The sequence below is a fragment of the Balearica regulorum genome, chromosome 15 (genome assembly GCF_011004875.1).
Source record: "Balearica regulorum gibbericeps isolate bBalReg1 chromosome 15, bBalReg1.pri, whole genome shotgun sequence".
NCBI lineage: Eukaryota > Metazoa > Chordata > Aves > Gruiformes > Gruidae > Balearica > Balearica regulorum.
The window spans coordinates 5,974,559-5,999,379 of record NC_046198.1 but is presented as its reverse complement, the minus strand read 5'-3'; the positions used below and the strand labels follow the sequence as shown (position 1 = coordinate 5,999,379).

Here is a 24,821-nt window from a genome sequence, read left to right as displayed (position 1 = left end):
TCCTTACCTTTCACTGCCCAGCTATGGATTTGGTGTCTTTAATGCTTAAAAGGGAGCACATGCAAGAACTTTTTGATCTAGGATGGTGTCCTGGTTTTGGATGGGATAGATTTAATTTTCTTCCTGGTAGCAGATTTGGGATGAGAACAGTGTTGACAACACACTGATGTTTTGGTTGTTGCTGGGCAATGTTTACCCCAAGTCAAGGACTTTTCAGCTTCTCACACTGCCCTGCCAGTGAGGAGGCTGGGGGTGCACAGGAAGCAGGGAGGGGACACGGTCAGGACAGCTGACCCAAACTGGCCAAAGGGATGTTCCATACCATATGACATCATGTTCGGTATAGGAGAAGCTGGCCAGGGGTTTAGATCATGGCTTGGGAACTAGCTGGGCATCAGTAGTCTGCAGGTGGTGAGCAATTGTGCTGTGCATCACTTGTTTTGTATATTTACTATAATTATTGTTGTGATTATTATTATTATCATCATCTTCCTTTTTGATCCTATTAAACAGTCTTTATCTCAAACTACGAATTTTACCTTTTCTTTCCAATTCCCTCCTCCATCCCACTGGGGTGGGGCAGCGAGCGAACGGCTGTGTGGTTGTTTTAGCTGCCTGCTGGGTTAAACCACAACCACTGGCTAGCTCGTAACTACGAGCTGGACCCTCCTGTTATGGTGTCCAGCAGTGATTTCCTGGAAGAACAGGCAAATTTTGAAAATTAGACCCAAGACAATATCTGAAGAGCAATTATTACACCAAAGAACAGCCGGTGCCCAGATTACTCATAAAAACAAACCTGACAGTTTGTGCTCATGTTGCTTTGGCCCTGAACAGATACAAACCTGCAGCCACAGAACAAACAGTGTGGAGCAGTAATTCTCCCTCTTCCAGACTGAGTAGAAAACACCCATTTCTGTCCAATATGCTTCACACTGAGCAACAGATACTTTCAAATAGCCTTTCTGGCCAGTACCCTTCACCAGGCAGTTAATTTCTGCCTCTTGGTCCTGCAGAATAGTTCTGTTGTGAAGGGATCGAGCTGCTCGCTCACTTTCTCATACATCATCTCCAGAAGCACCATGACTGTCCCAGAACATTTCTATTATCTGGCTGTCAGTGATAAAATGAAGAACAGAAAGAATATGGCATGTTCTGTAAATTACTTTTTACTGAAAGGGTAAGGAATGGTTTGAATGGTGTCTTGAACAGCACGGCACTTTTTCCACATCAGGATAACTTTTTTTTATCTCAAGGCTTTCATTTAGGAAGAAACCAGAAAGATAGCACCAGATCTGAAAGCCTTAATTTATTCACAGAATAACTATAATAAAACTAGACATTGGATTATGTTCAAGATACAGCATCTTTTGATTTCCTGGTAACCAAACACTGCTACAACCAATGCACCGATGATGACTGGACTACCTTTTCAATAGTGGTTTCACCCTCATCTTGGAGGCAGTACCATCACAATTAAATTCCTTTTCAGCAGGTAGATGTAATTGCGTGACACCTTTGCTCATCCTCTTCACCTCCACGTGTTGTCTCAAGACTGCAAACTGTACACGGAGGTGGGCTGTGCTGCCACAGGGATGCATCATGGTTCCTCTTGGACAAAAGCACCTGCTTAGCTGTTTCATGCAGCCCTACACATGCATATGTGAATTATCTGATGTCTGCACGGCGCTTGAATCTGTCAGGAGAGCTGTTCAAATTAATTAGAATTATAATTAGAAGGCAGCTGAATTTTTTAGGAAGCCCTGAAAATTCTGCTTGCAATGTGTTATAGTGAGCTAGAGACTGGGCTGACACCCAAGGAGGGTAACTGCTTCCTTTCAGACAAACCTAACCCTAGAAATACCTTCACATTTCAGGATCTGGCCTTTGGAAACCCATAACAACAATATATATTCCAAGTATGCAGCGGGACTTAAACAGCTTGTTCGGGAATGGACTCTAATGAAACACTGCATCTCAATGCTGACAGCCCCTCAGGGAAGAATAAGTAGGAGTTAGGATTTAACCTTTTGGGCTGACAGTATGTGGCATATGTTTACGATAATCAGTGGAATTTCTGAGTGAAAAACTGAATTATCTTAAAACAAATGTGGTTCACCAAAAAATGTATTCAAACTCAGCTGCGTGTAATATGAGCCATTGTTCATATCCTGTAACATGCAACTGTTAGTGGTTACTACAACAAAAAGGGATTCAGTGCCTCTAATTGTTGTTATTATTGTTCAAACATTTTATTATCAGTGTCGTAAATAATCATGACATGAGTACAGCTATCACATTTACTGTTACTAGCTGAGCTTTTTCTGATTAAGGGCTAGAGTTTTTTTTCCAGTAAATACACCTATCCCTCTCTAAGCAGTGAAGGATGAACGAAAACTGAAAATTTGAGAGAAAAAGAAAGGGTTATCACATGAGCTTCATTCTTTCCTCAGAATTTCATGTTTCTGTACGTATAAAAGCTAGAGGCTGCAGAGTCCCTAGCCACACCGCAGATGGCTGCTGGTCTCCAGAGCAGTCCAGCTTGCTTGGTGTTACCCATCAGCCAGGGATGAGCCTGTACCTTCTCCTTTAGGCTGGAGAGCAGCTTAGTGCTGCGACTTAACGGTGCGTTCCTGCGCTGGCACAGGAGACAGGGCAGTATGTCCGAGAGATTTTGAGCTATTTAAGCAATCCTTCTGGTCTTTTCAATGCTGCTTTTAAACACCTGTAAAAGAAGCTGAGTTACTTAAAGCTACCCTGATGCTTAATCTTACAGCTGAACTTTCCAAAATAGGTTTTACGTCCCTTCAGAGCCAGACACTTAACACAGTTGTTTTATGTTTACTCAACTTCCCCCATTTTTATTTCGGTTCATCAGCAATTTCTGGTCAAGTTCCCAGATCAAGTCTGTAAATGTTTACTCTTTCTTAGTGAACAGGACTAGAAACAATCAAGTAAGAACTACTCTCTTAGGTAAAATTTTGTAAACTCTAGACATGACAAGATACAAGTAGGTAAATTAGGTTGGTGTTCACCTCATGCTTTTTTTTTTTCTTTTTTCCCCCCAAGTTGTTCCAGCTTCCTCTGAGGGTTTTCCGCACTATTTTTCCCCTTGATTCTTCCTCAAAAATATGGTGATGAAACAGAAAGAGAAAAAATACTCCCATTCTCTTCTGGCATGTCCCTCTTGCCCTCCAGCGCGCTGTTTCCAGCAGGACGCATGCAATCTGCTGTGCCCACGCAGAGGCTGGGCAGGGGCTTTCCCCTCCTGCGTTTCACTTTTGGGTCTGTTCCTCCCAGCTCAGGGTGGGGACAACATCAGCATTTCCTACGAATTAAAATGCTGTTGCCTGACCACTGCCTGGGACCTAACTACCTAATTACACCACTTCACCTCAGAGCCCTGCTTTGAGCCATTTTCACTCTCACCCCATTGACAAGCGTTCTTTTTTTATCAATTATAAAAGTTTCCTTGCCGTACTCCAGCATTTCCCTTGCTGCTGCCCTCACTCCCGCTCAGCATCTCGCCTCTTGCCGGGGAGCTGCCCCCTTCACCCACCCATTACTTCCACGGGTCTTCCACAGAGGCCAGTAAAGCCCATATTGACTTCATTTGGACATCACACAGTGTTTCTGAAATCTGCATAATAACTAGAAGCAGCAGCCCTTGTCATCCATATCTGGAGCTCCACCGAATTCCCTGGGGTCTGGGAAGATACAAACTTGAGCGGCAGCTTTCCCTGTGCCTGGGGTGCTGGCAAAGTCCACCTGGATTCTCCAGCATCAAATGAGAACGGGCTCTGTGCCATCTTTTCCTCCCCTTAGGCGGGAGGAGGGGTTGCACGGTCCATCTATTGCGGTGAATCTTGTTGGAACCTTTGAGCCCCGGCTCCTCTCTGCCAGATGTTGTTGAAATTGGCTGACTGTTTCAGAAGCTGCTAGGAGGGATGAGGAGGGATGGACAGACACACACACAGACTAGACAAAGTCCAAACCTGTACTTTGGACCTGAACTCTTGAAATTCCACTCTTTTTGGGGTATAGAAAGAGGTCTCATGGGGTTTCACCTCTTATTCTCTAGGAATCAGCAAGCCTGAGCTGGTTTGTAAAAGTTCTTGTTTGCTGTTTGCTCCTTCAAAAAAACTTTTGCTTCCTTCCTACACCATGGTAATCTACCTCTGGCAAATAAAGTGGCCTCTGATGATCTCACCTCAGGGCTACTTCTTGCTGTTGTAACAATCAGTGCAGGAGCAGCAGGAGGGCTGCTCAGACAGCTTGTTCTCAGCACACAGCCCAGAGGAGGAGAATGGAAAGAGAGGAGGAGAGAAAGAGGGGAAGAGAAGCAATAGAAAGCCTAGAGAAAAAAGAAGAGAAGAAAAAAAAGATTACCAGGCTTCTCATTTCTCCTAGATGCTCGCAATTTGCCCGGAAGGATGAAAGCATGTTATCCCAGCTTCCCTCTGGTAAACACAGCACAGTACAGACGCAGGGATGCCAGGCCCCTCTCCCGCTGGGGAGAGCAGTGCTAAAGGCAGCTGTTTCTTGACGACCCACAAGAAGCCGTGGGGCTCTTCCTCCTAGTAGCTGCAAAGGACTCTCAGCGATCAGAAAGGAGGCATTTCAAGTCCCATCTCACTTTGATTTTGCCGTCAAGCTCCCTGAAGTATCCAACAGCAGTACACAAAACCTCCTTCCTCGTAGCCAGAACAGAACAAAGCACACAGACCTTTCAGAGAGGCAGGAGACAGTCGAGGGGAAGGAAGGCTTGGGAGAAAGTGTAGTTACTTTTCTTGCTGGAGTTTTCTATCCTGTAATTTTACCTACAGAACTGTGCAGATGTGCAGTAATGGCTAGGAGGCCCATTGTGAACTACTGAACCTTGTGAATTACAAAGTAATTGGAAAAGCACAATGAAAACAAGGATTTGCACCATAAAGCATTCCTCATTCATTTATTGGGATGGCTACAGGCTTGGTTATTTAAGAGAACATTTTGCAACATGCTGCCATACTTACGAGGGGATGCTTAGCGAAGGAAACAAACAAATGATGAAGTTCTAATAAAGGGAGGTTTCATTGTAAGCAATAAGGGCAACATTATTACGGTGGTAAAGATTGAGTCTGTGAAGAAATACCCAGAGGCAACTGAATTGTACTTAGTTTTTATAAGAGGACAGATTAATGAGATGACATTTGAGGCTGTTGCACAAATCCCCACCTAGTCCTCTCTGTCTCGGGGAAGCCACCTCCTCCACGTGCAGGTGGCACACGGCAGAGCTCAGGCCCCGCTGCAGCTACCTGCACGAGCAAGGAGCCTCCTCTGCAGCCCCTCTTGGCTTTCTGCAATCCATTAGCATCCTTTTTTCCTTCCAGGCCTGATAGCCTTTGGTCTCTTGCCGTATGGACGCGGACATCTGGGGTCTAGCAGGAGATACATCACTGGGCGCTGGATAAGACCATTCAAATAATACGGTTGTTAATAATGGCAACACCTCCATGGAGTCAGTGGCAGGAGCGAGGCTTTCATCTGGGAGGAATGTGTTTTCCAGATGAGGTATTCTGTCATGGTTCACCCCTCGGCAGAGTTACAGCCGCGGTGCTCACTGCCCCCGTGCTGGTGTGTGCTGTGCAGGGTAAGCAGCGCAAGAGCTGCCGGCGTTGGCTCTGCTTCTGAGAGATGGAGGTTGCTGAGGATGCATGGTACAAAATAATTCAGAGAAGACAAAATCTTCTGCTGAAACACTGTGAGACCTCAAAATAAGTAGAGATGTTGTGAAAGCATAGCAACTGGCAGAGTTCGACCCACCGGCTCTCTGTTGGAGACCGTGGGGCTGCACAGAGCCGGCTGCAGCACCCGCCACATCCCGAGTTCCCTGACAAACGCCAGATCCATTTCAAAAAGTGAAAAAGATTGTCCTTTGCTTTGTCATTTCTCTCTAGTTCCAAATGTGATACTGATGCTCACTCTTCACACGCTCAGTAATAAACGAGGAACAAGATGATAAAAATGTTTATCTTCTCCCTTTTTTTTTTCTTTTCTTTCTATGGATTTGCTACAGATGTGTGTGTTAGTGATGGATGAGTTTAATCCTTGCCCTTTTTCTAAGGTCTGTTGATTATTTACTGGTGTTCTTGTAGTTTGCTGATCTGTATCTACAAAGGGAATCCTGTAATATGTAATGTCTGCGTTAATGGGATTTCAGGCCTGTATAAATCATCCGACCCTGATAGTCATTGTTGAATACATATTTCTGAGGCAGATAAGTTCTCACAGCCCTTTTTAAAATCCCACAAGATGCTTTTTAACCTTTTTTTTTTTTTTAAACCCTCTATGAGAATCCTCCCTCCTACTGTCTTCCCCTGAAAACTGTGAATGTTTTTGACACTTGAAGAAACCAAATCCTTCTAATGGCTTTGCTGTTGATTTGATTTGTGTTGTAGTTCATCTGCTGCATTTTAAATGTTTAGGTCATTTGTGTTTCTGCTACATTGGTCAGAAAAGACAGGCTGGCCTTTCCCCTACAGATATCTGACTCCACAAGGGTGGGTTTTTGCTTTGCAGTTGTTAAAAACTGCTGTAAGACTATAACTATTGAAGATGTGCCCATTTTTCCTACTAAATTTTCCTTTTATTACAGGGTTATATATAATAGGAGGTTCACTATTTGCAAAGATAGAATACTTTCTGCAGCCTTATTAGTATTTGGACACAATCCTGGTCCACATAAATTTTCTGAGGCAGACAGCCACTCTCAACCCTATTGTGCAAATATGGCAGGCCGACCTTTAAATCAACACTGCAGTAATTGTATTTCACATTTGTAGATCTCTACTCATCCCGAAGGATCCCACACCACCACAAGACATACTTGTGGGGTGGGAAGCAAGGATCTCCAGCGTGCAAGCTAATGGGCACGCAGCGCCCTGCACAGCACAAGGGAGAAGCGAGATCTGGAGCACGGAAACCAACTCAGCCGGAGAAATCAGCTTGGCAGCTAGACACAGCTATCCTACAATCCTGAGAAATACTTGTGCACCTAGATGTTTGCTTGTTCTTTCTAAATGTGGCAACAAAAGATAGAACCTCTTCCCACACATCTTACTCCAAATAGAAATTAACTGAAATTGCGTGATAGGAGATTTGGTTTTCTTACAACATCAAATTTGCTACCTGACTCATGAAGTGGCAATACAACTTGCATAAAAACATTGAGGAGAACCACTTTCTGTCAGATGGAGAAAATTCTCGCTTGGGAGTCAGTGATACTTCTGTGGAAGCTCTTTTATCATTTAGCAAATAATTCCTGTTTAAATACTTTGAGTGGGGATGACCTCGGACATAACAAGAGAAGATCTCTTCTCATTTCTAGTTAAGTTTGTTAACTTCTCAGAAAGTCCATTGAACGTTCAGAGACTTCTCATTTACATAGAGAAGACGTTCCCCATCATGCAGAGGAATAATGGATGCTGTAAGTGTAAGAAAACATCTTTCCCAGTCACCCACAGTGAGAGTTTACTCAAGACGCCCACACAACAGAAAGCAAACGAAGGGTTTCCATGTTTCTATTGGTAGTGCATCTGAGGGAAGCATAATGAAAAGCTATGATAAAGGCAGGCTCAGCTGGCTTTCTAAAGTGGCAGAGTGCCATTACAATAAACACTTCCTTAGGAAGCCCCATGATGCACCACGGGTTTTGTACGAAAGAACAAACAGAATTAACCCTTGTTAAGGTGTGGGTATAAAACCATAGAAACCAGTGACGAATGGCACTTTCTCCTTCAGGACTGCCATTCTAATCCATGAGGCTGTAAGCACAGTCCCATCCAACACACTTACCTGAATGTGCATGTTCCTGATACTCCAGGTGTTCCTGGAGATCCTGATGTTCCAGAGGTCCTTATCTCTCCTGGTGAACTAGTGTTGGTCCAGCCAGACAAACCATGCAAAGTGCAGTTGACAGCACCATCGCACAGATCAAGCCATAGCAGGTTCCAAACAGCTTAGAAGTGATCCAAGCTGTAGAAAAGAAGTAATACAAATAGTGCTGCCTGTTGGATGTGATTTGGGTGGAATATATGTATATCTCAACATCAAGCATATAGCAATTTGATTATGTCTGACTGGAAAATGTAGCCTTCAGAATAGATTATAAGGAAAAAACATGGCAAAGTAGGATACATCATGAAGCATTTCCCTAGTATTAAAAAACTGTTTGAGGGTTGTTATTTTCATAGATTTAGACTCCAACACAAAACATAGTGGGTTTCTACCCTGAGAGACCAGCATGGCTGTACGAGACAGGCACGTCCTTTCAATTCAGAAGCAGGAATGCATTGATTTTCACCAAAGTAACATTAATAGCACGTATCTTCACTACCCAATGAATATAAGGAGAAAATAAACTTGACTCAGGCTTTTCAAGCAACAATGGAAACATTATTGGTCTTGAAAAATCTTTTGAATGCTTATACATAGAATTTTGTTCATGTGAACAGGCAGAAGAACTGCGGGAGTCAGTGTCTGTATATACACACGCATCGAGAAAGCTTTGCAAGATTTGGGTTTATTCTTCCCAGCTCTTATAAATTCATATAGATTAGGAGGCAGAGGCTATTTCTGACCCAACAGCTAGAAAAAGTTTCTTAACTTTGACTGAATCATATACATACATTTTTTTGGTGAGAAACAAGCTTCACTGATAACAGAACCACTTGTAAATTATTCAGGCCTGACATTCACCCATGAGACAAACTAAAACTTCATTTTTTATGCTGAACTACCACGGAAGACACAGAAATGACAATAACTCCTGTTTGTTAAGATCACACCTGCTTTTGAGATGCACAACTGAATAAAAGGAAAGCTGCCTTCATTTACCACCCAAGATGCTGCTGCATTTCAAAGAGGTGATAGCCAAATGCACACAGATGATAAGAACGAACTGTTCAAGGAATGATTCTCAGCAATGACTAATGTTCGATAATAACAGCCATGAAATGAAAGCAACGTAAAGTTTTATTAAATAATTTTCCACTGCCTCCACACTGAAGTATTAGCATGTGCAGCAGAGAGCTTAACTAAATTATCAGTTGAGAAAGTAGTGTCAGGAACTATTACAAAATGTATCAGCAGTAATGAAATTCAAAGCCCATGATTGCTCTTAGAGAAGTTGTTTTATAGATGTGGAAGGGGGGAAAGAAAGTCAGTCCTAGTTAGTAACCGATGACAACTGTAACTGTCAACCTCCACCACTTCATCCACCTTTGCAGAGTCCCCTGTCCCCATACTTACGTACTGTGCCTTGGTACGAGCACAGGACAAACTGGGGACTGAAAGGCCGAGAGGATCTAGGCTATGCCTCACTGCAGTCAAACCAGGATCCTTCCAATCCTAATTACACTTCAAGGCTTCCAACACAGAGGCATAAGGGCTCATTGCTTATTCAGCAGGTAGTGTTCAGCAGGAGCAGACCTTGCCAGTTGAAAAGTGCTTCCCTAACACACCATACAGAAGAAAAAAATTGTAGCCTAAATGCATGTATTTTACAGCCAAATTTACTTATTGCAGATGTGAAGGAACCACTGGTGGTCCCGTGGTGCAAGGATGCTGGCACAGCCAGCTCTGACAGCAGAGCGTGCCACCAGCACATGTTGCAGCCCTTGGTTCTCAGCTCAGATCACAAAGACCCCAGGGATTCCAGTTCCCCTTTCCAATCAAGAAGGGAACTGTTCCTGAGGCACTTGCTCTGAGTAAAACACCTTGTGGTTTTGGCCTCCCCAGATGCCATCACCCACAGACAAACGTTTGGCCATCATGTCTCTACTAGATACGGTCCTGTTGTCTTCTTTTGACTCATTTGATTTTCGAAACACAAAGGTCTAAGAAGTCTAGCTTTATTTTCATGATATGCTGCTTTGCTGGCAATTTTTCTTAGGGGCTTTTCCTCCCTTCTCTTCATACTTGGATGCTAGCTATGGGCAGCTGAGAAGAGTGAAATGCATGAAGATGAGCAGCAATGGTCAATCAATCAGGCCAACATGCATTTAAAGATACGTGGTAGAGACATAAATGAGAGAAATGCAGACAACAGAAAATATATGTAATTGTGTACAGAAAAGAGATTCACCTAAAGATTAAATTAAAAATAGCCTCAAACAAAAAAACATCAGCTGCATGAGGTGGTTGGGCAAGAATCCATTTTGGTCTTACAGTTCTCTCCCCCGTTCTGTTGAATTATGAAGGATTATTAATTATTGCTGCTAACATGGTATTCCTGGTATTATGCTGTACTAAATAAACATGACACAGACTGCAAACACTACAACATGTTTTACACTCCCACCAGCCTATATTTCTTCACCTCTTATACACGTCCCTCAGAGTTCCTTGTACAATGCCAGTGCTCACTGAAGAACATCATCCATGAGTGACCGGCACACCAGCTGAGTTGTGAGAACTGAAGTAAGGTGGACAGTTGAGAGTCCTCCCAGTAAAGAAAAAAAAAAAAACAAACCACAAAACCAAAACAACAACAACAACAAAGAACATGGTGCAAACTATGCGGCCCACTTTTGTTCCTTTTTGTTGGGGCCAGTACCAGAACCTCCTGATGTGCAGCAACTCTCAGTGTTTAGTCATCTCAGAGCTAATTGTACATCTACTCCTTAGTTTCTTTGATCCATTATTTTAATGAGACACTGAAAGAGTTCAATCTAGCAAGATATTCAAAGTGAAGATACCTTGTTCATGACCTATAATTATCAGCCTAGAGAGGAGATATCTGAGACTAGAAAATTTGAGCAAAAAAAGAAAATTAAAGCCAGATGCCATGTCTGAAAAGAGGTCAGCCACATTCACACTGAAAATAAATTCTAACCTTCATATAACTAAATACCGGGTAGACTACTCATGAGTATTTTGGATTTATCGGCAGTTGAGTCTCTAAATTGGAAAGCACAGTGTTCAACCACAGGTGATTAGACTTCATGTAGGAAGCACTGGCTGGAACATGTGGTCTGTTATTCAGAAGGTCAGACAAGACAGGAGTCTGACTCCTGGTTTTAAAATCTTTAAACTGTTAATAGCATTCCCTGCCCAATGCTCCCATCCTTACTGGAGCCTCCACTATTGGCCCAATAAAAAAAACCTGCATGAAAACAAATGAATTTACCACCCAGAAAGATAAATTACAAGGGCTAATATGTCAGAGACACTACAATATATACACAACTTCAAATACAGTCATACTTTGCTAAAATACAAAATGCCAATTACTTTTTTTAGATGCTCAACTTAATCATTAATATCTGCTCTGACATCACTTTATACCATAGCAAATAAAGGAAAGATAAGAAATGAACTCCAGACACAGCAGCTGTGGGAAATGACAGTCTTTGCATCCCTGGCTCACTTGCTCTTCCTACTGTTTACCTCTCTGGGTCCGAACTCTCAAGTCTCGTTCTGATTAAACTCCAGATGTAAACTCCATCAGAGTTACTCGTATCTTCTTGGTGAAAGAATGAAAAAAAAAAAAAGAAACCCATGTGTGTATATATATAAAGAAACAGCAAAATCATAATTCATCTGAGGCTTATGACCATTGTGGAGAGAGATGCTTTCAGATTTGCATTGAACATAGCTGCCCAGCCCTAGGTGACTCCCTGACCTCCACACAGAAAGGATGGATCACTCTGCAACCTCACTCCTCTTGCTTGTACGCTTGCCTCATCTGAGCTGTCATGTAAGCCTCGACTCTGCTTCAAATAGTTACGGGGCAAATTATCTCTCCAGTAGTACCCACAGCGCCCACACGGTAACCGGTACGCAGCAGTGACGAAGTGAAGACATTAACCAACCTTGTTACCAATAAAGCAAGCAGCAGCTGCATGAGTGCGTTTCTCCACAACAGACCTGGGGATGCCTTCAAGGTGTTAAGAACATTTGTAACCCTTCTTCATAACTAATAATTGCTTGGAAGTACAGAAACCTAATCAGCTTACAGAACAGATCTGTCTTGGCTTATTTACAGGACACGTTGTTTTGCTGCGAGTTCCTGTGCCTGAGCTGTCAAAGCAAATTTTCTTCCCCATTCAAGTACGTACGTGCAGTGACAGGCATGTTTGTGCTAGAGCATTACTTATGCGGGCCAGAAGGTCTCAGTGTCCCCTCCACTTCTTTAAGGGCTTCTTCATTTCAGCAATAATTTGTCTGTGCTATAAATACTCAAACCTGGACTCACTTTCCAACCCAGGCACATCAATTGTCAGGGTATCATTAGAAAATACAACAGGAATATAATGCACACAGACTAGAACAGACCCACCAACTTGCAGAATGGCTACACACCACTTGAAAAGATGTTTAATATTATTTAGACTTCAACTCTCATTCCTTTCAACTCCAAGGCATCTTGGCTTTCTTTACACCATCGTATAGCTGGTACCACTCTGTTCCCAAACACTATCACCACTGGACCTGAACTCCTCGTAGATGAAGTGTGCAGTCCTGCTCGGTGTTAGCACTGGACTAGCATCTTTCTTCCTGATACTGCCTCCTTTTAGCTCCATGTCCCAAAATGCAAGAATTAAATCCAAGTTGTGAATACAATTTTAGTCCCTAGAATGAAAATAATCCGTCTTACTTACTAGAATGCAAATCATCCATCTTACTGCTTACCCCTTCTTCTCAAAGTCTCCTCCTTGTATTTCACTGAGGAGGGAGGGTCACACAGTAGTCGCACATCCTGGCTTGTTGCCTCCCCTAAACAGCCTGTGCAGCTGAGAGATTGTCCACCACAACTGACAAGCAAGTACAAGCAAGGTTGCTATGCCTTCTTGAAGGGTGGCCACACAAGCAAAGATGTACCAGAATAACTGCTGAATAGTAGACTGATGGGAAATTAAAATCCCACCTCTCCATTAAACAAACCATCGCAGTATGTTCTGAGATCTGTTTAGAAGAAACAGACTAAACTATATCTTTTAAAACCAGAGTGTACCTTTGAACAAACTGAAAAGGATTCAGAATCATCTAATGGGGTATACGTGATTATTGTTGCTGAAAACTTAGTTTCATTTGAGTTGGTTTCATTACAGTTTACAGGCAGGAATGTCTGGACAGGTATGGAAGCACAGAGAGAAGATGGATCATTTTGGTTTGATGCTTCTCTGCTTCTCCTCATTTCATGTAGTCAGCAGAGACTTCTCAAATCATGAGGTAACTTACAATTTCCCAAAAGAATTAATTGTGCCAGAGAAGTATCTCACTGTTCAGTCCTGGAAATCTCCTTAGGTTTCCCACACAATGTTGGATGTATGATTTGCCACCAACATGAACTAGCAGATGCAACCATCATTCAAAAAATCTAAGACTCATTCAAGGATTTAAAATTGTGCAATTACAATTGATTTTTCTGTCAAGTTTGTGCATTTCCAATAGTTTCTAGAGGTTTCTTGTTTCAAGACAGTCCAAAAATGACAGGCCAGACTTGTTTCTGCTGTATATTAATCTCCCTGTGTCGATAAGGTTTGGGCTAGTGATGACAGAATTTCAAATGAAGTGTAGTTTCTTTAGCCTTGCTTTTACAGAACACCCGAAGATCAGCTTTCCACACTAGTTGTTAGTGTCCAGACTGCAGAATGCAGGGAAACATTAGACATTGCTGGAAGCAAAAAATCAGTGCAAAACTTGGTTTCATGACATATTGAAGTTCAGATAAATGCCTGGTTTTACTTGGAAACATCAATTCTCAACTCCTAAGCTTTAAAAAAAAAAAAAAAAAATCAGAAGCAAAAACTATATACAGCCGCTGAATCTGCAAGGCTGATTATGGTCGGTAATATGAAATCTATAGCTCAGAGATCAAGCCTGGTCTTGGTAGACCTCTACCCTGGTCCTGATTTGATTCTTGAAAGATGTGAGAGAAACCATGAAAGAAGTGCAGATAGCCAAAAAGGTTTGGCTTTTGGTGGAGGACAAATGCAGGATTTAGAACTCCACAAAAGTCATGGAACTTGGGCTTTTTCTTTGCTCTGGCAGCTCTTAACTTTTTCTTGCCCTCTGGTTGCACTGCTATTTTGATTAGTTATCAGCTATTAGTTAGACCTACAGATATCTCCAACTAAAGTACATTAGGCTTATTTAAGCACCTAATTTAGCCAAAACCTAGTCAAAATCAGGTACTCTGAATTGCCATTCATGCCCTTTCCCAAGCAGCTACTTCTCTTCTTTGAGCACACAGAGAACTTGCAGTGCCTAAATTAGATGTCTGAGACAGTGGCATGAAATCCTTCCTACCCTCCTCCACGTCTGGCCATAGCGTAGGTTCAGTATGAACCAGACCTCTCTCACCACAACCATCATACAAGTAACAATTGTATTCTTATTTCCACAGAGCCTGTTTTTCCTTTCACAGGAAAGATGCATTACATAAATTTGTAACATCATGGAGAAATCCATGAGAATCAGCAAAGAGGTATTTCCTCCCCTCACTTTGGTATACTTACTCTTTCCAAGGAATAAACCTCCATTCGGCTTTGCCGTATGTTGCCTTGCATGACCAGCTTGTTCACACGTTCATTTCAACAGGCACCAGATTGCCTCCCAGCATTGGTTTCAGCTTTTCTGTCTCTTCACTTTACGATTCCCTCTCTGGACTTGGCTGCTTTGTGCCTTATGAAAAGAATATGCAATTCCCTCAAATCTATGTCCCAATTCTATCTAAATTAATCAGCATGCTTTATTCTGTTTGCTTTTCCCTCTTGGAGAATGGCCTCATCATACCCTTTATTCATAAAACAGATATCATCTCCAGTCCCAGAATGTCTTTACATCCAGCAATACATTTTATCTCCTGCAGAGCTCAAAACATCAGCAGCGTTCTCGGTGCAGTCTTAGAGTAGAGCTGCATCGTTTCGTAAGCTCTGACTCTCACTGCACTCCTCCAGCCTCCCTGCATTATTGCACCATTACGCTCCTCTGCGTTGTGCCGAGCGCGTGCTGAGCCACACAGTTATGCGCACGAATGCTATTTGATGGCACATCAGTAAACTAATTTCCAGATAGCTATTAGAGGCAGAAGGCATCACCACTGAGAAAATGAAAGGCTGACACAGTTAAATCCGTTTCAAAAGTGCTCTGGAGAATCTGTGGGTTACATGAGTGTACTGACTGTGTAGCTACCTGTTTCACCTAGACAGCCATGGAGCCAAACTTCTCTGAAAGCCAGTAATAGCAGACGTCTAATTTTCTTAGGACTCTTGAAAACACTACCTAAACCCACCGTAAAGCTTTGTGAACTGAAGTAGTGATGGAATATTGTAAAACACCTGGAGATCTGATGATTCTAGAGAAGGAAACTCTGCCATCCAGGTCTTTCATCTTATGACTAGAAGAGCGCAGCCGATATCGTGTATCTTGCCTCAATATGCAAATGTTTGCAGCATCTTTTCATTGGCTTCCACAAGAAGAGAGCAGCCACAATAATCTCAGCCTATCTCTATGCTTTAGCTGCTCTTCCCAACTGCTCACAACGTTCTAGGTCTTCCACACCCCAGCTATAAGAAAAGTTCTCAAAAAAATAAACCCAGTATATCTGAGAGATTAAAAGATCCTCACCTCCAAATGCTGCTGGAGGTCGGTACATCTTGTGGTTGGGAGTTGTTCCATGACTTGAAATACCTGAACTCCACTCATGGCTTTACTGCAGACCTTCATAACCTTGGGTAAGTCATTTTGCTTTTTCTGCTTCCGCTCTACTGGTTTGTTTTTCAGGTGAAGGATTCCTTGGGAATGGATCTGCCTCACACAGTGTGTTGAGATACCACTGCCCTAAGCTGTAGGATCACAGGCTTGACTGGGTAGTACACATTAACAAAGAAAAATACTGCAAGTAAATGTTTCCTATCAGGACTTACTTAACCATTAAAATTTTATAACACATACTTTTTGCATCAGAATTACATTTTTCACTTGAAACTAGGCAAAGGGAATGTCCTGAAACTCAAGAGATTTGAATTGATTTGTCGTTAACATCCACAGGGACATATTGCAAGGTCTGGTTCATATGCTACCTATCATCTTCCTGACTGCTGCACATTTACAACAGATGGGCTTGACTCTCGTGAGACTCACAGCTATGTTGCGTGCCCTGACATAGCTATGACAATTGTTCCTAATCCTCTAGGATACCTTGCTCTCTTGTTTTCTAATATCTTCTGAGAGAACATCAACATCTGCATATCTGCTTTCTGTAGTGATCTGACAAAGCAGAGTGACAGTCCATGTCCTACCTCCTGTTTGCAGAGATTTTGCTCCGAGGTCAACATTCTGTCTGGCAATTTTTTTCCATCAATTCTCTTTTCTTTACTGCCTAGGAAAAGTGTCTGTGGCAAACCCATGCTATTTCATTAAAATCTGGTGAGTGTTAGTCAGAAAAGGGCACAGTCATTAAGCAAAACTATTGGTAATATGTTCATCTCCCAAATGCACAGTATTTTTTTCTTACTGTGACTTATACATTATGAACATTGCAACAGTTGCTCGTGGAACACGTTCACACTTACATATCTCCAGGCGTACCTTATTCCAGTTCACTACAGGTGACTCCTAAAGCCCCTAGGGGAGACAGAAATTAGATTTCAAGGACATTTTGGGAAGATATTCTGAGTAACCTAAAGGCCTTTTCCTTCCATGGATTACCATCCTGACACCAGAAGCTGCAGGTTCCGGGTTTAGTGCTTTCTATGAAGACAGATAAATTGCAGCAAGTGAAACTTCACAATTAAATAGAGGAATCAATACATAGGAACAACCAATATATAGGAAGAAAACTCTAGTTTAAACAAGAGCATTAATTTCACGGGTAGAGAACATGCTTGTGCTTTAAAGGACTTTCAACTGTATCCCACCTCCAAGAGCCCAGGCGATTACCAGCTTCAAACATTTGTTCCCAAGACGTAATCTTCAGTGTCGACTTTAGAGGTGACTGCTCTTTCTTTGTGAAGATCCCCATGACCTTGAGAATTTTAACATTAAAATTATCTTTGTTCATGCTGTAGTCTATAAAAATAATTTTAGTACTGATAAGGAACTTTTAAACAAAACAAAAATAATTGGCACATTGCTGGGACTTAATAAAAATATCAGCTAAACACATATAAGCTCTACAAATCATCTGCAGAAGCAGATGGTGGTAGCTCACTGAGTTTGTCCCTAGTAGATGTGCAGAAGTATCACCTAAAGCATATACTATCCTGAAACAAAGGAAGAGCAAGCAATAACCATTTTCCTCTCTGAGGTGCGTGGGGCATAAGCAGGTTACCTTAAGCAGTTACCTTTATGTGGGCCAGTAGAGCAGCAGCCTTGATGAAACTGAATACAAGATCTGGAATCACACAATCACACCACATAAAAGATTCTTTGATTGTATGCAAGCAAAAGAATAACCATTTCATGTTCTTTCCTGAAGGTGACAAATGAGGAAAACCCATGCTTACATCCTCAGGGACCTTCCTAACTAAAAATAGAAAGGCTGCAGCAGCAACATCCCCACACGGTGTGTATAATCTATTTAAGCACTGTATGGGGATTGTCTCCAATTCAAAAAAAATGCTCTTGACATAACTTACAGATATTTTAAAGACTGGTGCCAATGTTCTTGAAAGGATTATAAACTATTGCTGCCTACAGCTTGGCATTTCCCCAGCCACATGGGAAATATCTTTAACTGTCTGAAGGAGATTAGAAAATAATCAACAGCAACTCAGCTGACACATTCAAAGCTCATGAAAACTAGAGTCAGGTAAATCCAGGACAGCAAGGCGAGCTCACAGTACGGCTGTAACACACTCACTGCCGTGCTTACTGTTCACCTACCCTAAAGTAGCTCCCTTCCAGTACGATTCAATAACAGAACAGTTAGTGCAGGCTCTCTACCCTCACCCATGCCTTTCCTGGACATGTTGAAGTGTCAGCTGAGGCCAGTAGAGTTACGCCTCATGCCACCGGTACGCCTCACCTACCTGGGGTCCATCTACCTGAGCTGCAGCCACAGCCACGGCACAGGCGTGCCGTTATGCCCGTTCCGCAAGCAGGCGAACGTCCAGGGCTGGCTTACCGCGTCACTCGTTAGGAGACACACAAGTGACTCAGAGATACTCTGCCTTCTAGTCTGGAGTCCCTGCTCCCCTGCCGAATCCCCTCTGAGGACATCTGTTGTCCAACGTCAAAAGCAGTGGTACAGCAAAGTTTTACATAGTTGAAGGCAGACAGCATGAGATTTTTCCCTTTGTCTACTCTAACTCAAAACTGAAAGCCTGGATGTCCACAGCGCCTTGGGACAAGTCAGAAACAATTACCTTCATACCAGTGCAATTACACCTGCATGAAACGAGAGCTTAAGATCTGAGAATGAAGTCTTTCTATTCTGGGGAACAGCCTTCAGCAGCAATTCTATGTAGGGGTGTTTTGCACACAAAATTGTCCAGCGGTCCTGTGGCCACAAAGATTGTAGGGAACTGCATTTTCGCTTTGCTGCTTAGCAGGGATCAATATCATGTCTGAACTACCAAAATAAGCAAAACTCTAAATTCTTTAATTCACACGAAGCAATCAAGGTGAGTGTTCTCTGTGGAAAAATACTCGGGAACAGCTTGAGATCATAGCAAGCATACTGTAGAATGAAGAGACGTGACCTGTTTGAGAAAAAACAAAGCACGTATCATCTTTCCAGAGGGTTTTCCTCAGGTTCCAGAGATAAATACAATGCATAGGATTGGTTCTGTCTTTAGCAACACTTGTGGGTATGATGAAACCTTAATACCTATGTTTTGGGGGAAAAAAAGGTTTTGCTACAATCTAAGTCTTATAAAATCTTAGTTCTTGAAATTCTTAAAATTCCAGTTGAATTTCTGACATTTGAAAAGTTGAGTAAAATTACATGGGTGAACTTTTAGGCTATAATCCATGCAAAAGCTCAGTTACTAACAGAAATGCTGCTTCAAAATTGACTTGATGTCTTTTCTCCTAAAGCTGTTTTTAATGTAATAAAGAGTAACATCATTATTGCATTGTACAATGTTGGGGACCATAGAGATGACTTGCACAGAGAAGGGTTAACCTGAGATGATACAAAATTCTCAGACTTCTACAAAGGAAAAGCAATACAACTCATTATTTATTCTATAGAAATACACAAGAATTCCAAATATGAAAACAATTAATATCTGATACTTGCTTCCTTAATCTTTTCCACATTTAAGGTAAGAGAATGATAAAAAAAGACAGTATTTTACTTGCAACATTCCCAAAATGTGGACTCACATTTCTCCAAAGAAGGTGGAATGGGAATGGAAAGGAGTCAAGGAGATGCAGAAAGAAAATATGACATTACTCATGAGTCTTCCCACTGTTGTTCTTTAGAGCTTTCTTCAGCTGATCCTGCCTGAACCATTAACAGCAGGTTTCGCTGTTGGTGCAGCTGGCCACATATTCACCTGACTTGAGGTACAGCCACAGCAATCTGTTTCAGCATGGGGAACCCTGAGTTCTAAAAAGTGCAATTTCCCCTTACAGCCATAACGAGCAGTAATAAAATGGTCACAGCATATTTCATTCTATACCCAGATGCCTCCAAAAAGGTGGTGCAGATAATTCACCTGAACGTTCAGATTTCAAATGAGTGCAGGAGTGAGGAAAGCTTGGAGGAGGGGACACCATCCTGCACAAAAGGGATATAAATTTGCATTTAGCCCTAAAGAGACAACTTCTTCTTTGAAATACTGAATGCTCCAGTGGCTTCACTTGAAATACTGAGCGTTCAGCAACATTCTTCTTCCCAGGGTCACACAAAGTTTATCTTTCCAAATCACTCAGTGCATCTATAACCAAACTGCATCTTGGCTTTAGTCCTAGGTTTGTATCTTACTGTCTGTCACTTTGTTCACAGGTTTATAGGAGGTCAAAGCCCCTCGTCCTTCACATCTTCTCGCACTGAAAACACATCTAGTTAAAGCCAAAAGATGACTGATGGAGCTTCTCACGCATGACTAGAAGATTTAAGGTAATTTCACAAAATCAGTGGCAGGATGTTTTCCACAGAGGTTTATGTTCAGCTGCCAAGTGGTCACTCATGCAGATTAGCTGTCTAATAAGTAAAAGTGTTTCAAGGGATGCACTCAATAGCCCTCCAGATCATTTTATTAAAAGTTGTAACAATGTCTCTGGTCAAATTTAGTTCTTGCTGTGAAAGCTATTAGGTTAATCAAAATATGAGGGAGTCTACCATCTACTTTTAATTAACAAGGCACAAGTTACTGTGTACTCAGCAAGATTCTGTCAAGGTTAAAATTAAGTGCTCATCCCACGACCCATGATCACAATTTGCACTTGAGGATCACGCAGCAGTGGCAGCAAATGAAGGCTGTATCTCCAAGCATAAATGCGGCTGTTGCTGCAACGCTCTATAAGGTGGCCTGAGCTCACACGACAGCTTTAAAACCATAAGACCTCACTGTTCAGAAAGTATTTAAAAGTGTGTTTAAAATTAAGCACATATTTCAGTCCCATTAAAATGAATGGTTTTTAAACATATCCTTAAATCTCAATACACCCATCAGTAGTTTTCCGATTAGACCAGATATAAAGAAACACTTATTTTTCTGAGCACCTAAGCAAAGCAGTGGCATGGGCAACAGCATCCAGAGCCCGCCACTGTGCAGAACTGCTTGTACGCATCATTTTACATATCATATCCACTTTCAGCCCAAATCTTTGCATAATCCTGCAAGTGCCTCTTCAGGAGTCTGTTTTGTTTATATCAGTCACTTCATTAACCTGAAGACAGCTGCTACCTTCGGTAGAGGGAATGACACATATCTGTAGGCTGAAGACTAATATTTGCATTACCTTCAGTGCCTCACAGGAAAAAATAAACAATTTCTTTTACAATGGCTTCATTTCTTTGACTCACAATTTCAAGACAGGGCTCTGCATCAACCATTCCTTGCAGCTGCTTCTCAGGTTCAAGGATGGCTCTGTAGAAGTCTCTGAAGTAACTGTATTTTTTTAAAAAAGATAATTCTTACAGTTAGGAAAAGTTAAGAAAAAGCTTACAGTTACTCACAGTGAAAGGCTGTGCTTCACATAGAGCAGCAGCAGCAAAGGCAGAACTGTCTGTACCACCACCAGTGTCGCTGAAGAACTGGACCTTGTTGTGACTCCATTTTAGATAATCAAAATATCTGTTTGATATGAGGACCAAAACCCTGGCATCCATAATGTGATGAAGCCCCTGCACGGTGCGTCCTTACACCACTAGCTTGTCGGGCTATATAACTCCCTGAACCCAACACGTGAAGTTCTCTGTCACAGAAGAAGGTGTTACTGTAAGAATCAGTCTTAAAACAAGAAACTTGCATAGAATTCCCATTCACTTCAAAAGGCACTTACACATGCAAAAAAAGTACCGTTATAGGTTGTGCTGAAGAAAAAAAAAAAAATATTATTGCATTTGAAAAAAGGTGAAAAAATTGAGTTTGAAAAAATTCAAATTTCTTTGAAAATGCAAATCGGGTTCCGGGTCCTAATACTGGAAGATATTTAAGTTTTAAAGCAGATGATAGATAAATTTTGCAACTGATTTCAGGGACATTTATTAAACATATCCTGAAAGTCAGGCACATATTCCATTGTCTTGCTCATTCATGGGCTAAAATTATTAGATCTCTCTGATGTCTGGGGGAGCTTGAAAACTCATCAACTCTTCTGGAATAAAACACTGATAATTTTTCCCCAGGTTCAAAGAAACCAGAGAGCGATACCAACTCTGCATTCAAATCAGACCATGAGGATTAGGCAAAGGTAGCTATTATCTCTCTATGCAAAGCGTGTTTGTAACAAAGGAGAATTAAAGAAAAAATCTTCCATTTCAGTAAAATTTTATGAGAACATGAAGAACAGTAAAATCTTTATCTCAGACACCTTATGCAACATCATCCTCCTGGGCGAATTCTACTCTTTGGTTTTACAATATTCAAGAAACCATTCTTTTCAAAGTGTTAAATCTGCAGGGTTACAGTCTTATCTCACTGCTTTTAAAAAACAATCATCCTGATTAAGACATGTCAGTACTTGCTGGTACTCCAGAAGTAAATCAGGTAATACACAGTATATTTTATTGGCCCAGTTTTAAAAGTGTTGAAAAATCAATAATTCTCATTGATTTTAGCTTGGTTTCTGAAAATGTGGTTTTTATTTAAGCCAATAGCAAATCTCCAAGTTACTTTATAGTGTAATATTGGGGCTTAGATCTGATGGTGACTGTGTGTTTCTATTATTAGGAAGTCATTTGGACAATATCGATTATTCATAAGCTTACGGTGTATAAATCCAAACGAGTGCAAAGTACAACTCCAAATCATTTGTAAATCCAAACATAAACAGACTGCCACAGCCAGATGCAAATTAAAACGTCAGCTCCCAGCTCTGGATCGCATGTTGCACAATATTCAACACTGCTTCCAAGTCTCAGCACTGGGAGAAGTATTCTGTCCCAATGGCTGTCGCTTCTGGCTGTGAAGATAACCTGGAACTTGCATCCCATATCAGGGCAATAAGGATCTATTAAACCCAGAAAATAGCTTTTTATTTCTAAATTTGGGAATTTTTAAGTCAGTCCAATAATTCTGGTACCATGCCTAGAACTGGTCAAAAGTTTTAAAATAGAGGTGTCTTTCCTATGAGAATAGTTTTATTAATATTAAAGCTTCTTGTATCACACTTGACATTTTCAACATTCCCGTTATGGAAAAAAGGCATGCCTTTTAAAAACATACCATAATTTTGGCAAAAATATTACTGAAATATGATCAACTTAATTTAAAACAAAGCATGAATTTTCCAAGTCCTGAACTTTCAAAGAGTTTCCATATAGCACAAAATCAGGTTGACGCTTTCTAGCTCATGGCCCGTCAATATCATTGTACAAACATCATCCCACCGTCTCTGAAGACCAGCAGCGAGCACCATCATGCTCACCTGCAATTATCAACTATTCAGATGCTGATAGAACAGATGGGTCTGCAAACCCTTCATGAAAAACAGTATAAAATTACGGAGGCATGAGAAAAAAAAACTTACTTTCTGTTAAAAGTTTTGTTCCTTCTTTTACATCAATTTTTCAGTTTTCCCTAGGAAAATCTATTAATTTTAGCAGCCTAACAGCAGGAAGAGTAATTACCTGTTTGATCTTCTTTGCTAGGGACCCACTTGTTAGAGTACCTATGGAATATGTTGTTTATTTCTTTGGGAAGTATAAATATACTTGAGAATATCTTTTTGCACCAAAGTTTCTGGTGGGAGGTCAAATTTCTGACATTTCTTCATTTCCTGGATTGTCTATCACATACTTCAACATTGCTGATTAACGTCAGCCACATCCTGGTGTTAGCAATTAGAAGGATGGTATTGGGTCTGAGTGGATTTGATTGTTCTAAAAAAAAAAATTTCCCTATCAGCTGTTGAATTCAGAAGAGTATTTTCTTTCTCCTCTCCTGGAAACCTGCCTTTTCTTTTTTCTTTTTTTTTTTTTTCTTTTTTGCCTTCAAAAAGCAACAATATTCCTAAACTGTCCTTCCGATTTCTGAAGCAGGTGATTGTCCCTCCCTTTTTTGAGGAATTTGGTTTTAAGTTCAAAGGTAAATTGCTATGGAAATGGTACCTGCAGGCATTTGGCACTGCTGCTGCCAGCTCTAGAAGAGTCCCTGCAGGATTTATTAAAGGATAGTAAATGTCATTCACGACAGAATGCACGCGTTATGCAGAAGTTCTGCAAGGAGACTGAAGAAATTTATTTCATCTTTACACAAAAGGTTAATTACAAAGCCTTGGGAACATGTTTACTATTTACTACAAGCAATAAAAAGCCAACTTTGGACTCAGGTGGCACTGTAGCCTAAAGATTAAGCTTTCTACTATTCCAATTTTGCAGCTGAATAAACTTTGACATGGAGGGGGATCCCACCTGCGCTCCCAGGGACCTGCACGAGAAAGGTGGTGTCCTGCGTCCCAGCACCCATCCTGCTCGCTGCTCCTGCTAAATGAACACTAAGGGACACAGCCAGCTCAAGGAACGGAGCCAGCTGAGGGCACAGCCCACCGTGACGTGGGAATCACTGGACACGAGCACAGCCCCTCGCTGCACGAGCTCTGCGGGCACGGAGGGTCGCTCCTGACGCCAAACACAGCCTTGGCTTTTACTGGATCTTGTAGGGCCAGCTGGCTCTCACTGCAGCATTCCCACAGGCTCGCCAGAGCCCTCTGACATGCACTCTGCAGAGATTATGTATGACAGACTTCCGCGATCGGGTTTTGGGACAGCTGAGCAGGCCGGCGAGAGGAGCTTAAATAATGCAGTTGGCCGATTTGACCAAGCCAAATTCTGCTCTTCGCTTTCTCCCTATTTTCTGCTTACGTCGCTTCACGATGCGCCTGAGTTTCATGGGAAGGGGATTTGTTTGGCTTTAGTTTTTGTCAAAATAATCTTTACGAGCTGTTGAACGTGCTGCTGCTTTTCGTTGTTGCAGCAGATACCCATGGACAAGAACGTCTGGGGCAGGTCGGCCGCGGGGACCCGGGCAGCCTGAGCACCGGCCGCCCGTGCTCTGCAAAGGGAAGGTGGGAAGCTGCGAGTCCCGCGTCCACTCCCGCAGCGCTGCGGGCAGCTGATGCTTCTACCCTTGGAGAGGTCAAATGCCTCATAACAGGAGCATTAGAAGCTCAGCACCGTGCTCTGCACAGCTCAGGCTTGGCCCCATAATTCACAT

At 41.9% G+C, this 24,821-nt stretch overlaps 1 long non-coding RNA gene across 2 annotated transcripts in view; it reads right to left on the bottom strand.

Annotated features, from left to right (window-relative positions):
- Nucleotides 1–2,593: 2,593 nt before the first annotated feature.
- The window catches only part of LOC142604041 (uncharacterized), a 34,052-nt gene continuing 11,824 nt past the window's right edge, over nucleotides 2,594–24,821 (bottom strand). The window contains exons 1-3 of one of the 2 annotated variants that reach the window (XR_012837936.1): nucleotides 15,616–20,085; nucleotides 7,837–8,016; nucleotides 2,594–6,152 (exon numbers count right to left, since the gene is read on the bottom strand). This is a non-coding gene — a long non-coding RNA (uncharacterized LOC142604041). Of the gene's footprint in view, nucleotides 6,153–7,836; nucleotides 8,017–15,615; nucleotides 20,086–24,821 lie in introns of those variants that run through there. The other variant, XR_012837935.1, reaches the window with a different exon arrangement.